The sequence below is a fragment of the Dermacentor albipictus genome, chromosome 5, assembly GCF_038994185.2.
Source record: "Dermacentor albipictus isolate Rhodes 1998 colony chromosome 5, USDA_Dalb.pri_finalv2, whole genome shotgun sequence".
NCBI classification, from domain to species: domain Eukaryota; kingdom Metazoa; phylum Arthropoda; class Arachnida; order Ixodida; family Ixodidae; genus Dermacentor; species Dermacentor albipictus.
The window spans coordinates 87,399,515-87,416,290 of record NC_091825.1 but is presented as its reverse complement, the minus strand read 5'-3'; the positions used below and the strand labels follow the sequence as shown (position 1 = coordinate 87,416,290).

General features: G+C 48.0%; 1 protein-coding gene across 11 annotated transcripts in view; it reads left to right on the top strand.

Moving 5' to 3' along the window:
- The window catches only part of LOC135906845 (cytochrome b5 reductase 4), a 441,851-nt gene that overhangs the window by 103,464 nt on the left and 321,611 nt on the right, over window positions 1-16,776 (top strand). For 6 of the 11 annotated variants that reach the window (XM_070538512.1, XM_070538513.1, XM_065438440.2 and 3 more), the window contains exon 3: window positions 9,084-9,125. The exons of the other annotated variants lie outside the window; for them this stretch is intronic. The gene's annotated coding sequence lies outside the window, so the exon portion shown is untranslated. The remainder of the gene's footprint in view (window positions 1-9,083; window positions 9,126-16,776) is intronic. 11 annotated transcript variants of the gene reach the window in all.

Below are 16,776 nucleotides of genomic sequence, written 5' to 3'. Positions count from 1 at the left end.
GCTGCAGAAGCGGCTTCTTGTTGGGAAACCCTCCGCAGTTCCATTGCCAAATACTAAAGTTCTCGTCCGCACTATCCATGGCTAGGCTGAGAGGAGGCTTGAACGGCCCTGAGAATCGCGCCCTCCGTCGGTGGTGCTAGTACATGACGTCGTGCTGCGACTTGCGAAGGAGCGGGGCTGGGTTCTCTCCTGGCATCGACCTCCTCTAATTTGCCAATCCGTTCACTGAGTGCACCTAATCCCATTTTTGGGTGCGATATAGCTTCCTGGGCCTTTGCTAAGCTAGCCTGCATGCTGGCGAAAGCATTCTTGAGTTCTGAGAGCAATTTTATGGTCTCGTCTTCCTCTCTGTTCTCTACCGCTCGACGCTTGGGCGCGCGCGCCACGTGGGATGTCTCGGATGTATCCATGGCGACCGGGGCCAAAGGGGGTTGCGGCGAGGAGGGTGAAAGCGCGAGTTTCCTAATCTCCGCCATCTCCGCAGCTAGCCTGCACATTTCTTGTCTAACCTGCGCGTTTTCTTTCCTCAACTGCTCGTTAACTCGGCGCAACTCCTCGAGCTCGTGTGCGTGGTGCGAATCGCGAGGCAGGTCGTCACCTCTTGGACCCTCACGTCCCCCTCGAACCTTGTCGGCCCAGGAGAGCGTGAACTTGCTTCTAAGGGCGGTGGGCGTGCGGGAGCGGGACCTGGTCCGCCTCGACGTGTCGCGCCCCGGCCTGGAGCTGGAGCGAGGCCGAGAACCGGAGCGTCCCCGGGAACAGGCCCATCCTCTGGACCCACGGCGGGAGCCGGAACGTGCCCTGGAGGCGGAGTGGCCCCTGGATACGGAACGGACTGTCGAGCGGCCCCTGGAACGGGAGCGTCCTCTGCGCTGAGCACCCGGAGTGGACGAAGCCTGGACGAGTTCCGCAGTGTCCGAGCGCTGATGAGGGGACGGTGACACGGCACCGGCCATCTTGGCGCGCTCACTGCGACGACGACGCACGATGTATGGGATCTTGAATCTTTGAGCACAGTCCTTATTAGCCGTGAGATGCTGGCCACCACAGAGCTTACACTCGGGGGTGCACTGATGCTGCTCATCGGGACTAGGGGCACCACAGCCACGGCAAATAGCGTCAGCTGGATTGGGACACACGTCGGCGCGATGACCGAGGCGGCCGCACGTATAGCACACGTCGAGTTGCTTGCGGTAGAGTGAGCACTGCATGAGTAACGGTCCATACCTGACAAAGTTCGGTACACGATGCCCGTCGAACGCGACGATGACCGTGGCGGTTTGAGCTATTCTCTTCGCTGCTAAGGCGAGTGGATTATTGGTGTTGACAATCTTGGCATCGATGATGTCAGGGCCGTCTTGAAGAGGGATGTTGCGGATCACTCCCTTGCACGTGGAGTGCGGGGCGGTCTCGTAGGCACTGAGCTCATATACCTTGCCCGAGATGAGCATCTGCTTCATCCGGACGTAGCGGTTCGCATTCTCGCGCTTGGGAGTACTAGCAACCATAATATTTTGCTGTAGATTCGGGCATAGAGTATCTTGGCATAGATCTTCCTGACTGATGCCAGCGGCGGCGAGTATTGCGTCAGCCACCGTAACAATGCCAATCTTGGAGATATTGAGTCCACCTCGCGGCCTGATCACAATCTTGATATCATCTCGAGGAAGTGAGGGCATTCGTCCCGCTCGTATCACTCTGGATTTTAGCGCAGCACCGCCTGATTTGCCACGTCGCGCTCCCGGCTGGGGCGATAGCGCATTAGTGTCAGCCGTGCGTGTTTTGGCGCCAACTCTTCTGGCCCCCGCAGACTGCCAGCCTTGATCTTGGGTAACCTCGTCCGGGGAGATATCCTCCCCCGGCACTTGATACTCCATCTTGAGTATGAAGCGTACCCCGCCTTCAAAGGGCCAGTACGCGGCGGGCAGATGGCTCACGAAGCGACAAGCTCGGTCTCAAAGCTCGGGCACGGGCAGGAGGCTCGTGGCCGAGGCACGAGGCGCGTGGCCTCGGGGAGCAAAGCTTGGCAATCGTCCGTAGGCTTCGCTTGGCGGCCGCCGCCTTGCTGCTGTCAAAGCGTGTAAATATGTGAAAAAGAAACTCACAGCGCTGCGGATGGTCTCTCTGAATGCCGCTTTTCGAGCTGCGTCGAATAATGCAGACGTTCTGGCGCTTCCGGGTTGCAGTCCGCAGGAAGTACGCGTTGAATCGGGAGCTCATGTGGAACAAGTCCGCTGAGCTGGCCCCCTTGCGGAGGAATCCCTTCAAAGGCAGTCCCTGGCGTCCGTTATAGTGCACCATGACAATAGACCATCGTCAGTTGAAACGATTTTCACATGTCCCCGACAGAAGACATCGCAGCTGAAGGCTACGAAGGGACTACTTCGGTTATTGAAAGAGACGGTTTTGTACAAGCGGCTGTGACAGGGATGTCACGTACCGCGCAAGAGTGACGGACTGTAACTAATGATGTGTCTGCTATGTGCTCTCTCTCTTCTCCCCATCTTTCACCCCCCTCCCATTCCGCTCACACGTGTAGGGTAGCAAACCGGTTGAGCTAAACTGTTTAACCTCCCTGCCTTTCCTTCTCCACTTTTTCCTTCCTTCGTTTCCGCGTCAAGGGTTGGAATGTTAAAAATTGACCGTGACTGTGTTATCCTCTCGTATTGTCGCGCTCGCTGCCCTTTCGGTGGTACACGTAATGCTCACGAAGTTTTGCGATGTCGGTGATGGAACAAGGAAAAAAATAGCGGCTATGTTTCATTTCTGAACCAAAGTACATTACCGCAGAAGCTGTGAGCTCCATCTGAATTTCCTGCCGTCGACGCACCAATCGTTTTTGACGGAGGCAACAGGTTTGTCACACACGCCACTGATGCATCAAGTGTAGCCACGACAAGCTCGCGCGTATAGAATGAGTCGAGAGGAAGCTTTAGCTCGGGCCCAACTCCGATTCCGCCTATTGAAATGCATGCAAAACGTAGGAGCGTTTTTCGGAGATGACCACCGGGCCGATTTTAATCAAACTTGTTGCATTGGAGAGAAACTCAAACTCTGGTTCCTGTTTGAAACGGAATATTCATTTAGGGCTTGAAGTTTTTGATGGAATTTTCGAAAATTGGTATGTTTGAAAAAAAAAAAACATAAGCACGAAGTTTATAAATTCGTAGCTGTGCTCCTAGAATAGATATCGAAATTATGTGAACTGCATCGGTTAGAGCATTCAAAGGGGACAAATTTGATACATCAGTGTTTGTTTACGTGAATTTGTTACGTTGTTTACAATTCTTTTGCAAAAGTTGTATTCACAATTTAGCGATATACTTGAGAGCGAAGTATAACACATCAATTTTCTCTGTTTTAGACGTACTATTAGATGCAACTTACAGAGTTGTGATATCTTTTATTGATTAATTAGGTTAGGAAACTTGATAGTTTCGTTTCCCGGAAACTTGCGATTTTTGTCAATCTTTTAATGAAACATTGACGACTAAAACAAAAATTCACAACAAACAGTCACTAGATTTTAACATTTTATTTCAAGTGCAGCAAGCCTCATCAAAATCAGTGCAGTGGTTGCTGAGTTAAATGGTTTCTCCTTTCCCATGTATATAAATAGAAAGCCCCGAGCTAAAGCTTCCTCCTAGGGTGTCATGGAATGTTTAAAAAACCGATTTGACAACGTCCATGCATTGATGCACGAGCGAGGGCAGCATATGTGCTGATGTACGCTGCCTGAAGCAATACCATCATGCATGCTGGTAAATGCAAGTCATCTGCCGTGACACAGCTCAAAAGGGGCCGATTTCTCTGCAACGGAACGGTGGGGCACGTGTTACCGCTTGGCGTGTTTTGTTATATTTTGCCGTAGCGCTAACAGATAGCGGCACCGTCGTTCGGTTTCAGTCACATCGCGAGCTGCCTCTGCGTGCCCACAGGCTACGCCTTCGTCCCTCGAGAACTAATCAAGAAGATCGCTCCGATAACGCGTAAAGTTTGCTGCCGATAAAGCGCAGTGAAAGTCTACCATACCGTTCGCGTCACGTCAAGGGGGCAAAATCGGTTCGAAATGGCTGCGGCGTTCTGCATGAAGCGGGCAGGCGTAAGCCGGTCAGTCGCCGCCATATCAGGCGATGGCGTCATTTCCGGTGCACCCGTGCAGCGGAAGTCCGAGGGAGACTTCGATAAAAAAAACATTTATGCGGTGAAACAAGAAGAAAAAAATGGCGTCTGCAGCTTGTTACGGATTTTTTTTTTTGGCTACTGTAATTGTTGCTTTCCGATTCGCCCTTTGTGCTCGTATTCGTTTGTACTCCTTATCCTAGGTGTACACGCCACCATGTTTTGGTGCTGTTTCTTTCTTCCAACCTAATTGGCATGTCACCCCCGCATTCTCCCTGACTTCTCCCTGCATTTGCATTCTCCCTGTATGTCTCTTGGCGTCTGTTAGTTTCTCCTGGATTTAGAATCTCATGATTTCGTAACCTTTACGCTTGCGTGAGTGTATGTCTGTCTCTTATCTGACATTCAGTGCTAGTATTTCTTTCCCCAGAAGCGTTACAGCTGTACTTTGATCTCTTAAAACCCTTCTTTTCCGTACTTGTTCAAAAAAGAAAGAAAAAAACATGGGAGCATCTCAGTGCTATTTTTTTCATTACTGATACTGAGTGAAAGATGTGGGTGGGTGTGCGTAGCAGGTAAGAGCTTTGGGGGTGCGGAAGGGAGGGGGAGGGGCGTTCACCACGGGAAACAGAGCATTAACTTCCATGTTCTTTCTCTCCTCGGTTTTCTACATACATCTTTGTTTTCTCGAGGGCGCTCCTCTATCACTCACGGGATGCTTTTTTCTGCTGATTTTTCTCTTTTCCTTTTGCTCCTTATCTCGGCCCTCTCACAGTGAAAACCACCGCAGGAAAGGCGCTCCCCGTCGTCATCAATCACGGCTCCACAACGTCTGCTATATCAAGCGCGTATTATGAGGCGGGACTACGATACAGATAAAAAAATGATGAAAAATACGGAAGGAGACGCCAGGGCAGAATACAGATGACAGGAGCTGCAGAGAAAGAGTGTGCTGTGCTTTCCTTCTTTTCTTCTTTTCTTCTTTTGCGTCGTGTCTAGCTCTTCATGCTGCACCATGGAGTTCATGAGTGCGAGCTGCGTCGTTGCGAAAGGAGCCTTTCCCGTGCGTCCGCCAACGTCGAAGGAAGCCGTGGAGGATGATTAAATTGAGGCATATTACTCGAGTGCGCTTTTGTCATATCGAGGGGGACACCTTTACTGGGAGAGAAGGCCCGGTGAGCCATAAAGGTGGCTGAAACCAATGAGAGTGGCGACGTTGCCGTGAAGTCGCTTCATCTGTTGACCGTGACGTCATGGCTTTTCGCAGCGTTTACTCTGGTGTGTCGTCGGCGGCACGCTAACAGTCCTGCGAAAAATGGAACAGGTTCTCCAACTCAGGAAGTAGGGGTGTAAGTGCGCCAGCGAACTACATTCGCTCATTTCGGAGACGTCAGAGTGGAGGCGAACTTAAAATAAAATTAAATTATGGGGTTTTACGTGCCAAAACCACTTTCTGAGTATGAGGCACGCCGTAGTGGAGGACTCCGGAAATTTTGACCACCAGGGATTCTTTAACGTGCACCTAAATCTAAGTACACGGGTGTTTTCGCATTTCGCCCCCATCGAAATGCGGCTGCCGTGGCTGGGATAGCCATTGCCACACCATAGCCATTGAGCAACCACGGCGGGTTGGAGGCGAACTTAGAAGGAACGTGGAAGGCGAACGTTGTTTTTTTTTTTTTTTCAGTATCGGCTGCCCTTGGGGAACCATATTTTGTAGCGCAGGGTCACAGAGAAAAGGTGCGGCGTTGTTTTGGGAGTGGGGCTCGTGTTTGTTTCTTACATTTTCACCGAAATGAGTTTATTGGTCAAGAAATACCGCAGGGCCATTTAATTGATGTAAGGAGGAAGTTGCCCTAATAAATTTTGAAAAGCTTTCCTGGGCCTGCTCAGATAATCCTGCTTTGGTATCTTTGTCGTCACACTGACATACTGGCGTTGACGTTCATGCGCGAAATCTGAGACATGGAATAAAAAAAAAAGCAAAGGAAATGCTACAAGAATAATGATGGAAGGAAACGCCGAATGTATCAATTCAGGGAGTCGAACCCGAGTCACATGTGTGACAACGATAAAGGTATCTTAGCACGCTCGCGGTGATCTGGGGTGGAGTTAACTTAATTACAAGGTTTTACTTGCCAAATCCACGATTTGATTATGAGGCATGCTGTAGTGGGGACTGCGGATTTATTTTGACCACCTGGGGTTCCTTAACATGCACATAAATCTAAGTACACAGGTGTTTCTCTCAATTCGCTCTCGTCGAAATGCGGCCACCGTGGACGGGATTTAATCCCGCGAACTCGTGCTTAGCATGAGTGGAGTTCACTTTCTTCAGTAATAATCAACATTTTCCTGCGGGAAGAATGACTAGTGTTTTGAAAGGATATGTTACCACTCTGAACTGAATTATAGTGTCACTCTTTTGTACCTTTCGTTGTGGTGTAGAAGCTGACGGTGGCATTGCGTTACCGTTAGATGGTTGCTATTGCCTTTGCGTCAAGAAACAAAAACAAAAATAGATCCATGAGCAATAAGAAAGGAAAGTACTGTTTTTTTTCTTCTGGCCTATGATCATGTGGAAAGAAATAAGTAGGTTTAGTGACTGGTAATGTGAAGTCGCTCGGTTCGCATAACCTTGAACAGGTGTACTGATTTTCATTTCATTTCATTTTATTACCTTAAAGACCCACGAGGGGTATTACATAAGGGGTGTTTACATATATTTTGGTGAGCGAGTGTTAACAGAACGAAACATGACTGGTAACATTATTGGCAAAGTTAGATGAGCACGTGATGGCTGCGATGTCGTTGGGTAGGTCATTCCAGTCTGCTGCAGTACGGGTGAAAAATTATGCGGCAAAAGTGGTATACTTCGGGCATGAGGTCGGGAAACTTGAAGTGGATGACGAGTGCGATGAGATATGCGGGCTGGAGGGACGATGTAGGGTGCGCGACCTAGTGAACTATGGAAAAATTTATGAAACAAGCAAAGGCTGGCAATGCGGCGACGAAGTGATAAGGGCATTAAGTCGGATTCAGCTTTCAAAGCTGACACACTGATGTCGTAAGAATATGATGAATGGATAAATCTGGCTGCTCTGTTTTGGACTGATTCGAGTGCATTTATAAGGTAAGCTTTGTGCGGGTTCCAAATGGGTGAGGCATATTCTAATTTTGGTCTGACAAGGGATTTGTACGCTAATAATTTCGCATGTTTAGGGGCCTGGCGGAGATGATGTCTTAAAAATCCAAGTGTTTTATTAGCGGATGAAATGATGTTCGTAACGTGTGTACTCGAGGACAAGTCGTCACACAAGGTAATGCCTAAGTACTTGTAGGATAGAACCGGTTGTACAGTGACGTTAGCTATGACGTATGGGAAATGAAGTGGGTTACGGGGACGCGTGAAGGACAAGATATTGCATTTTTGAGGGTTAAGTTCCACTAACCAATTGGCACACCATTCCTGAATAGTAGGTAGTTGAGGGTACAGTTGTTCAATGGGATCGCGATCCCTTATTAAGCAGTTTGACACAATAAAGAAAGTTAGCTGCTTGCTTAGAATAATTGATATCATGCGCACAAGTTGCGTATACGAGGCTATAGGATAGGCATGTGTACGTTACGTTAGATAGTGCTGCTTCAATACATCTTGAAAACTTCTTAAGCGCAGTGAATGTTGTGAGTGAAATAAGCACCTTGTCTCGTTGTTCTTTCATGTCCGCCTTTCGTTGCACTTAAAAGCTATCAAGATGCAAATAAACCAACTAGCCCGAACGACCATTGTGTTTCGACAGTATAGACACAAATAATCACCAAAACAGCGCAGGAAAAAGCAAGGAAGCAAGAACATTCCGTTCCAATTCAGAGAGTCGAAACCGAGCCGCACTTGCCAGAGCTATAAATTTATCGTAACAGACTCGGGTGGACCCGGGAGCTACCCGGGGTCTTTATGTGTAGGATCATGCGAGGACACGATTCCAACTCGAAGGCCAGTACTTTGAGGTGAAGGTAAGAAATTGCCGTTCATACAATTTCTTGAAGTGCAACAGTGATGTGATTGAATGAATCTGATAACATTGTGCTCGATGGTTTCCGACTGAGAAACTTGGCAAAAGTGATGCGGTGCGTAGACACTGAAAAGGTACCGACGTTGTGGACTAACTATAGACGTCTTCAAGGGCTCACGTATTTCTCATTTTTTTTCCTTTCTACGTACGTCAAAAAAGGGCATTTTGGGAGAAACGTTGCTGTGCTTCTTCGAATATTTTTCCAATGTACAGTTTGACTTCTTGTCGGATGTGAAAGGTAGCGGCGGGTGCGCGAACTTGATAACGCAGGCTTTGCTATGCGGTGCTCTGTGTCAATTACGAGCGCGTATTTGTTTAGGAAAGTCTTTTCTTGTTTGTTTATTTCATTCTTCCATGCATTCGTTTAGAGTCATTTCGGTGTTTTGCCTTGAGAAGGTGATTTACCTCAACGATTTATTACCGGGCTGTAAGCTCACTCTATAATACTCAACCAAATGCTAGAATTCATAAAATTAGAACAAATTGTAATTTACGACAGACCGCTTAATTATGCGAGAGATTAGGATTTGATCACGTACTGAATTTCAGTTATGCGTTATAATGTCCGTGCTTGCTTCAGTCGTGTAGGGTAGTTCCTGAAAGGTAAGCTGGTGATGGCTCTGGCTTCTGAAGAAACCGCATTCGCGCGGAAACGCACGTTCCACACGCGTTTGCTGTCGCCGTCGACGCTGTTCTTGTCAGTGCGCAGGCGTGTGAGCGTTCGTGCCTCAGCAAAGCATGCAGCATGAAAACCTTGAAATTGTGAGGCATCGGCTCATACGCGACTTCACTGAATCACTGGGCTCTATTACTGGTGTTGCATATCCCTGTGTATTCGCTTACGGTGTTGTTTGACCTATGGCGCGCTTTTTCTGCTTTCTTTTACAGGTAGGTGCATGGACCATATGTTCCTTACTACTTGACCTGCCCGTGAGTCTCGCTTCATTTCGACTGCAAGATTTCGCTTTTCTGTGCTTTTTTTTTAGCGTCGTTGAAGCGCTTCAGTAATCACTATATTAACCTCAAAGGCACCTGACTTGCTTTTTGATAATTCTTGCGACGGCACAAGAAAGTTGTTATCGGCCACACGGAGCTAACTGTAATCGTACCTCCTTGACTGCCTTGAGAAACGTGGAGGATACGCTTTGCCGCTATCCCTTAATGACAAGTATCACCCTAATGGCCAACGTATCGGTTTTATTAGATGTTTAATCCGCTCACGCCCTGCACGAGCCATCACGAAGTGCCTGGGGTAAACCAGCTGAACACTCCACCGGTAGCTTGCGGGTCGGGCGTTACGTTTACAGGTGCCTTGCGATGAAGCTGTCCATAGGAACGGCTGCTGCCAGACACACACAGCCTGGTGAGCGGCGGGAGCAAAATTGCATGGACGCGTTCTCCATTTGCCGTGGCAACCTGCGAAGGCTTATCACGGGGCAAGGCTGTTCGAGATCTGACAACGTCGAAACGTGCCTGCTCAATATCACGGGACGGAGAGGAGGTGAAGGGGGGAGAGAGAAGAAGGAAATAATGAAGGAAAAGAGAGGGTGGGCGATGAGAGAGAGAGAAAAAACTCTTGAAACCAAAATAAAATTGTATGCTATACATAAAGGCATTACAAAATGTGATATACAGGAAGTGGTCCTGAAGTTATACTGAGTTGGGACACGGTATACACGAAAAAGAAAGTAAACATAGCTACATAGCAATAACAGAAAAAAAGAGTGGAGAATATTGCTTAGACTTATGTTTAATGGAAGAAAGGTGGAGAGGTCCACCATAGGAATCCCTAGCAAACATCGCGCATATTATTCGATTGAATCCCAACAAGAAGTATGTTGAGGACAATAAAAACTTAATAGAGACTCAATTGATAGCGCCTGTAACGAGTTTTGTACCTGCGTTTGGTCCGTTGCTCCTCCCTAGAAAAAGGTATCTTGGGTTAGCACATGTTATTTGAAGAGGAATGTTTTCAATCTAAAAAGAAGCCATATTACGTAACAATTATTTTTGTCCGTCCCGCCGAGTGACCGACCTTGGCTCTAGAGGAAACGCGGCTTCCTACCAACCAATGAGTGAGAGCAAGACAGAATGGGAAATTGAAAGGAATCGTTACGTAACACGCGCCAAGAAGCGCGAACAATTCTCAGCATCAGCTCGACAAAGCTCGTGGTACATTACACTCAAACGAGTGACTAAGCAGGGATCGTTCTTCTTCGGAATAGTGTCTCAGTTGCTTCACTTCCTTAGCGGCGCCTACGCGCGCTCCGTATAGTGACTCGAAGAGCTGTTCACTCTCTCTCATCACGTGAACGAGCGAGTGTTCCTTGTTTGTGTTCGGCACACTGTCCCCAACCAGCTGCACCCCGTCATGGGGTGTAGCCTGTGGTCCGCCACCTTTGCTTCAGTACGTGTACTTCATTACGTGTACTTTAGTACTTGGTGTCGCTGATGCGCTTTTACAGTGAAATCAGATGGTTGAGGAAATGGCAGTGTCACCAAAGGGAAAGCCTTCAGCGGCGCACAAAACAGCTTGTAAATTGGTTGATGATGATCATTACGACAACATAACGCTCGTACTCTTCGTGCGTCATCCTTGGGCGTCTCCTGGTGAAGCTGCCGCAACCCCGTTTCTAGAGCGCGTGGCATCTACAGGGAAACTGCGAGGTCGAATTTTCCACAGCCATTTAATTGCAATAATATCTTAACCGTAAAATAACCGCACGCAAAACAGAGCCCCAGAAAGCGCCAACACGCACAGTTCTGTATACTGGTAGGCCATCTTGAATGTAGTATGAACATCGGAGAAGCACGTTGTTACACGAATATTTAATATGAACACGGCCATGTTCGAGCGTACGTACGCAGAAAAAAAAAACAAAAAAAAACAAAGCCAATATTTCGCAGGTGTGGAGGGTCTAGATGAAATGCACACATAAACACACTAACACGCGGTCCCATCAGTATACGTGAATATAGGAAATTAATTATCCGTAGAGTAGTAAGTTGTATCTAAAGTCCATCCGGGCAGGGTGACTTCTGCTACTAAACACATTCTGCTGCTAAATAAGACAGTCGGTTAAAGCTACAGGCAACTTTCTTTCCAGTGTTTCAAGTGTGAGAATTCCTAGCGAATGTACAAGCTTCGAGCACGGGCTTGCTTCGGTTTGGCACTTACATCAGCAACTAAACTAGGTTGTGAAGAATGTTAATTAGCCCAGTGCTGCAGACTACTTCATCTGTGTTGTAATTTGCTTGATTCGGAGTAATTTCCGCCGCCCAAGCAATCTGGCCCAAATAGCTTGAATATTGTCTGTCTTGCGAAGTTTAAAGTTCTGTAGAGCGTCCAACAAAAGAAAGAAAGAAGAATAAAAAGAAGGAAAAAACCCAGAAAGAAAGCAAGAGAGTAGTAATTGTTTGCGACGGTGCCTCGTCGCGGCTGAAGAGCACCGGAAATTGAGCTGCCTCTCCTGACGCGCGATCCTCAACGAGCGTGGGCACGCTCCAGTCCTTCGTTCTGCAAAGAGGCCCGCCTACTACGCGATTGCGTACATGTGTAATGTGCTATGACGAAACGTAGCGCGCGGTTGAGAAGGCGAACTTCTTCCTGCGTTTGTGCAGCTCCGTTTGTGCGTCAGTTTGTGCAGCCGTTTATGCAGCTCGTGCGGCTGTTTCCCTCTTACCCAACGGGTTGGGGATGGCACCTGTCGCGCCATGATGATGTTGATGATGGTGTATGTGGCTAATGAACCCTTTGTCACGGGTGGGCTCAGTATTCGGGTCCGAGCCTAGAGAAAGAAAAGCAAAAGAAAACACTCCACTGCCGCTTAGCACCACCTCCACAAGCGGGGACAACGCGGATTAGAGTGTGGTCATGCAGTGAAAATTACTTCTTCAGGGGCTGTGACGTACCGCTGCTGAGCTTGAGGTTGCGGGTTCGATTGTCCGCCGTAGCGGCCGCATATCGAAGGGGCGGGCGTGAAATGCAAAAGCACCTTTGTACTCATTAGATTTAGGTGCGGGTTCAAGAACTCTTCAGATGGTGAAAATCCGGAGACTTCCACTATGGCTATAAAGTCGGAGCCCTCCACAAATAGCTATAACCTCCGCGGTAAACTTAACCCGAAGCCCATAGTGGCGTTTTTCATGTGGTGCTTGAGCGAGATTTGTGTTGCAGATGCTTTAGCAAATTATCTATTGCTAATCTAATTACTGCACTACTTTAAGTTTTGCTAATTAAACTTTACGAATGTAGATCCCTATGGCAAGCAACAATGGTGAACCGACTCTTCTAATTTTCCTTGAATGAGAGCGGTGTTCAGGCATTACGGGATTAAATGAGAATGGTGCTCGAGCTGAGGCGCCGCGCACTATGCGTGAGCAGTGCGAGAGTGTGCTAATCAACACGTATATTTATTTATTTGGCATTCTTTCCTCTAGTTTAATTGAATATGCGTCCGCACTACTAAATAGCTTTTGCGTCGGTAGCGTCCGAGATAAGCGTAGATCCTTGGCCGGCTGGTGTAAAATACGAAGTGGGATGATAATTCATCACGCAAAGCTTGAAGTAGCAACAGCTCTGCCGATAGGGCCTACCCTATATGTAGCATACCCTATATGTCACATACCATACATGTAGCATATACGTGTTGTAGTAATCAGGGGTTGGGGCCTCGGAGTCTGACGTCACGCAGAGGGTCGCTTCCAAGCTTACGCCGCCGGTGTGTTTCGTAGCGGGCAGCAGACGTCGTGCCTGGCGGTCCTTCAGAGTGGGGATGCCCCACCAGGGACATGCAGTTGTCACGGTTCATGTTTAATCCTCATCGTTCACTTCGCTTCAAGGTGGCAACGTCGCCCTCTTTACCGTCACGAAGTGGCCAATTAGCGATGAAAAGGACCTTCCCCAGGGGAAAGCGTCCGCGACAGGTGGTTGCCTCCCATTGTGGCACTTTGGAGACAGGTGCACCACGTACACGAGTAGCTCATAGAGGACAGCGCCCGAGCAGCAAGCTGGCGACCACTGAGGGGTGATGGAGGTGGGGAGAGATATTCTTATTTGTGGAAGGAAAAAATTGGGTAAAGTGCAGCGCAGTAACTGTCTCTCAGATGAGGACACCTCAACCGCGCTGCGCAGGGGGGGAAGGGATAGAAAAGAGTGGTGGAAGAAAGAGGGAAGGAACAGCAGCGGTCGAACTGCCGTGGCGTGGGCAGGGGGCTCAGAGGCGATCAGCTAGGGCGATGTCCTCGGCGAACACCAGAATCGCTCGGAATAGGCGCTTCTGGCTCGAGATGCAGCCCGAGGGGTGCAGTAGATTGTCCACCGTTGCACAGGGAAGGTTGTGTGTACGGTAGACTTTTGCGAGGGCCGCGCGCGCGTTCGAGAAAGTTGGGCGATTTGGCGTTGAGATTGGCCTGTGAATTCCCTCAACGAGGGAAAGAGGGGAGAAAAGGGCATAAAAAGCGGATCCGGATGGCTGTGAGGGGGCGATGCGCAGACATGCATGGCGGGGAGACGCTCGGACATGCATAGGGAGATGCAAAAGACGTTACCATAGTGTGCTCCGATAGTTGAAGCCGTGTTGTAAAACTGGATCTTGTACCTTTTTTGAATATAATAATTTTTTTTTTCATTCTCGGCAACGTCGCTCGGGACCCTTCTTTCGCCCAGCACCTTGCGCGGCACCATCCATAGAACCTTCGGTGGCCGCACGGACCCCCGAGTTTCACAACAGTGACTGGTAGCTTATTTGATTGGCCGGCGTTGGCCACATCGGTGTGATGTGTGCTATGTGTTTTCTTCTCGTTTCGCCACACTCGTTAGCGCAGGCAGTCGGCAATGATGTTCGGTGTTGTTAGTTATTTTGCCTCGTATACCAAGAATTGAGTGTCTCTTAGGCTAAATTGCTAGTGGAGAAGAAACACAGGGTGCGTGGGGAGCGTGGGTGAGTTTAAAGTCCAAGAACTCCTCGAAATTCATGAGCAAATGGGCATTTCGGTTGGCCCTGCGAAATGCAAAAGGCAGAAATGGGAGCTTTCGAAGAATAAGGAGAGGAGTCGGGAGGAGGCCGCTGAGGCCAGGAAAATTATTTCGTAAAGAAAGAGCGCTCAGAGATTCTGCAGTCTCCTGACGGTAGCGATAAGGACGGGCTAGCTAGTGCCTAATGTTTGCTGTTCATGTCGTCAGAACTCTAGTACAAGAAAGCAGTTGCTTTTCTGGTGGGCACCGTTTTGAAAATTGACCTTCTTGAAGTAAGCAATTTCAGTTTTAAGGAAGGGTGAATTTTGAAGGAAGACACATTCGCTATGGAGAAATTGCAGTGCAGGACCTCCTTCTAATTTGCGAGTAATTAGGCTTTTCCGTCGGCTCCGCAAAAACGAAAGCAGCAGTTCTCGAAGTCGTGAAGGTAGAACAAGTGATGGTCGAGGAAGCTCACGAGGCTTGGGAAACCATTGTCTAAAGAAAACAAAAGGCAGAGGAGTGCAAGAGGCGCGAGCAGGAGGCAGCGCAATGACACGCTCTTAGCATGGCAGAGCTTGAGCGCAAAAGTAAGATACTATAGATGGCAGATCGCGACGCCAGCTCCACACTTTCGAGGCAAACGAAAATATGGTTCATTTTCTCGCCGGTTCTGAAAGTGTGTGTTAGAAAAAGGGTGTCAGCCGGTACTTGTGGACCGAGAGATTACCAGCGCTAATCCGATTGACTGTAGCTAAGTGTTTCATGAACTGCTTGTCCGAGGAGAAAGCGCGAGATTACGATAGGGCTGAGAAGGCTTTGTTCAAACACTTCGGTCTGAAATTTCGTGCCGACTTCGAAGTCCAAGAAGAGAGAGCGGCAGAACTCGCCGAGGATTGCTGCACGCGCCGAAGTTTCCGCAATGCAGCGGAAACTTCGGCAAAGCGCGATTTGGTTCCGGGAAGCCAGAGGGTAACAAGCGTTTCCGTAGCAACTTTAAACGGGAGACTTCAAATTCTCCCGGCACTCCTCAGGAGAACGACGTTGACGCGCCGAAAGTTGCGCAAGAAAAGAAGGCGCCCGCTGACAGTGCACGCACGTTGGAGGCGCGGAAGAGAGTTTGTTACAACTGCGGAGGAAAAGGTCACATGACCAGTAACTGTTCGAAGCAGGCGGTATTTGCCACAGTTGAGGACTCTGATAACAACCCGCAGCTGTTGAAGCCTTATTTCCGAGAACGGCCAGATGTCTACGGAGGCGGCAGTTTTGGCCAGCCTGCCAGAGCAAGTCAGCTATGGCTTTTTGAATGGGTCAGAGCAAACGCTGATGGAGCGAACCCTTCTCCGATATGGGAGCTTCCAGGCCAAAAACTCCCTTTTCAGTATATCCCACGAAATGTTGCAGTCGTCGTTGTCATACGCTCCTGTTTCATATAACAGTCTGCATTCTACTCTTCATATTTCAATACACTGAGTTAGAACAAACAAGTTATCATCCAAGCGCCTACCTATTCTGAAGCCATTCTGAAGCTCTCCCAAAATGCCATTATTCTCTGCCCATGCTTGCAGCTTTAATTTGATTGCCTGTATTGCTAACCTATATATTTCCTATGTAATGGTCAACGGTCTATACGAGGGAATTCTATCTTTGCCCCCCTTACCTTTATAATTTAAATTCATTCTACTTTGTCGCCAACTGTCGGGTATTCGTCTATCTTTTAAAGTTTTTTTTCCACTGCTTTCACCAGAGCTCCCTTACTTTTTGGTCCTAGTTCATTAAACAGCCTAACGGGGACCTCGTCTAGCCCTGCGGCTGTGCGCTTAGGAATTTTCTTTTCGGCTTTCGTCCAGTTGAAATTTGTCAGCACCAGGTCCTTTTCCATCTGGTTGTCCTTCAAGCTATTTCCCTTACAAAAAAAATTGTTGAAAGGTTATTGAGATATCATTGTTCAATGTCAACAAATGACCTTGAAAGATCATTGGGGAATTGTTGAAACAGCATTGAGGAAATTGTTGACAAGTGTTGATAATTGGCCCGCGACATTCTGTCGAAACATCATTGTGGCCTCTCAATTTGAAAGATCGTAGGCATATCGTTGAAACTATGGTGTATTTCAATGTTGAAAGCCCATTGAAGCATTGTTGAAGATGTGTTGCCTGTCGATATTGAAAGCTAATTGACGTATTGTTGAAATGTGTCGTTTGTCAATGTTGAAAGCCCATTGAAGCATTGTTGAAGCTCAAACTTGAAAGCCCATTGACGTATTGTTGAAATGTGTTGTTTGTCAATGTTGAAAGCCCATTGAAGCATTGTTGAAGATGTGTTGTGTCAAAATTGAAAGCCCATTGACGTGTTGTTGAAATGTGTTGTTCATTAATATTGAAAGCCCATGGAAGAATTGTTGCAGATCTGTTGAACATCAACACAAATTATGTTGAAAGCCCTTTATGCCCCACTGGGTATTTAGCAGTTTAAACCTGCACTTTCCTTAAAATACTGCTGAGCTATGTTGCATATAATTACCTTTGATGTCACGTTGGTATGTTTGCTGTGAGAGGGCAGGGATAAAATTTAAATACAGGGGTTTTGTATCGCAGGCCTCTGCCACCCTGGGCTCAAAAGCAT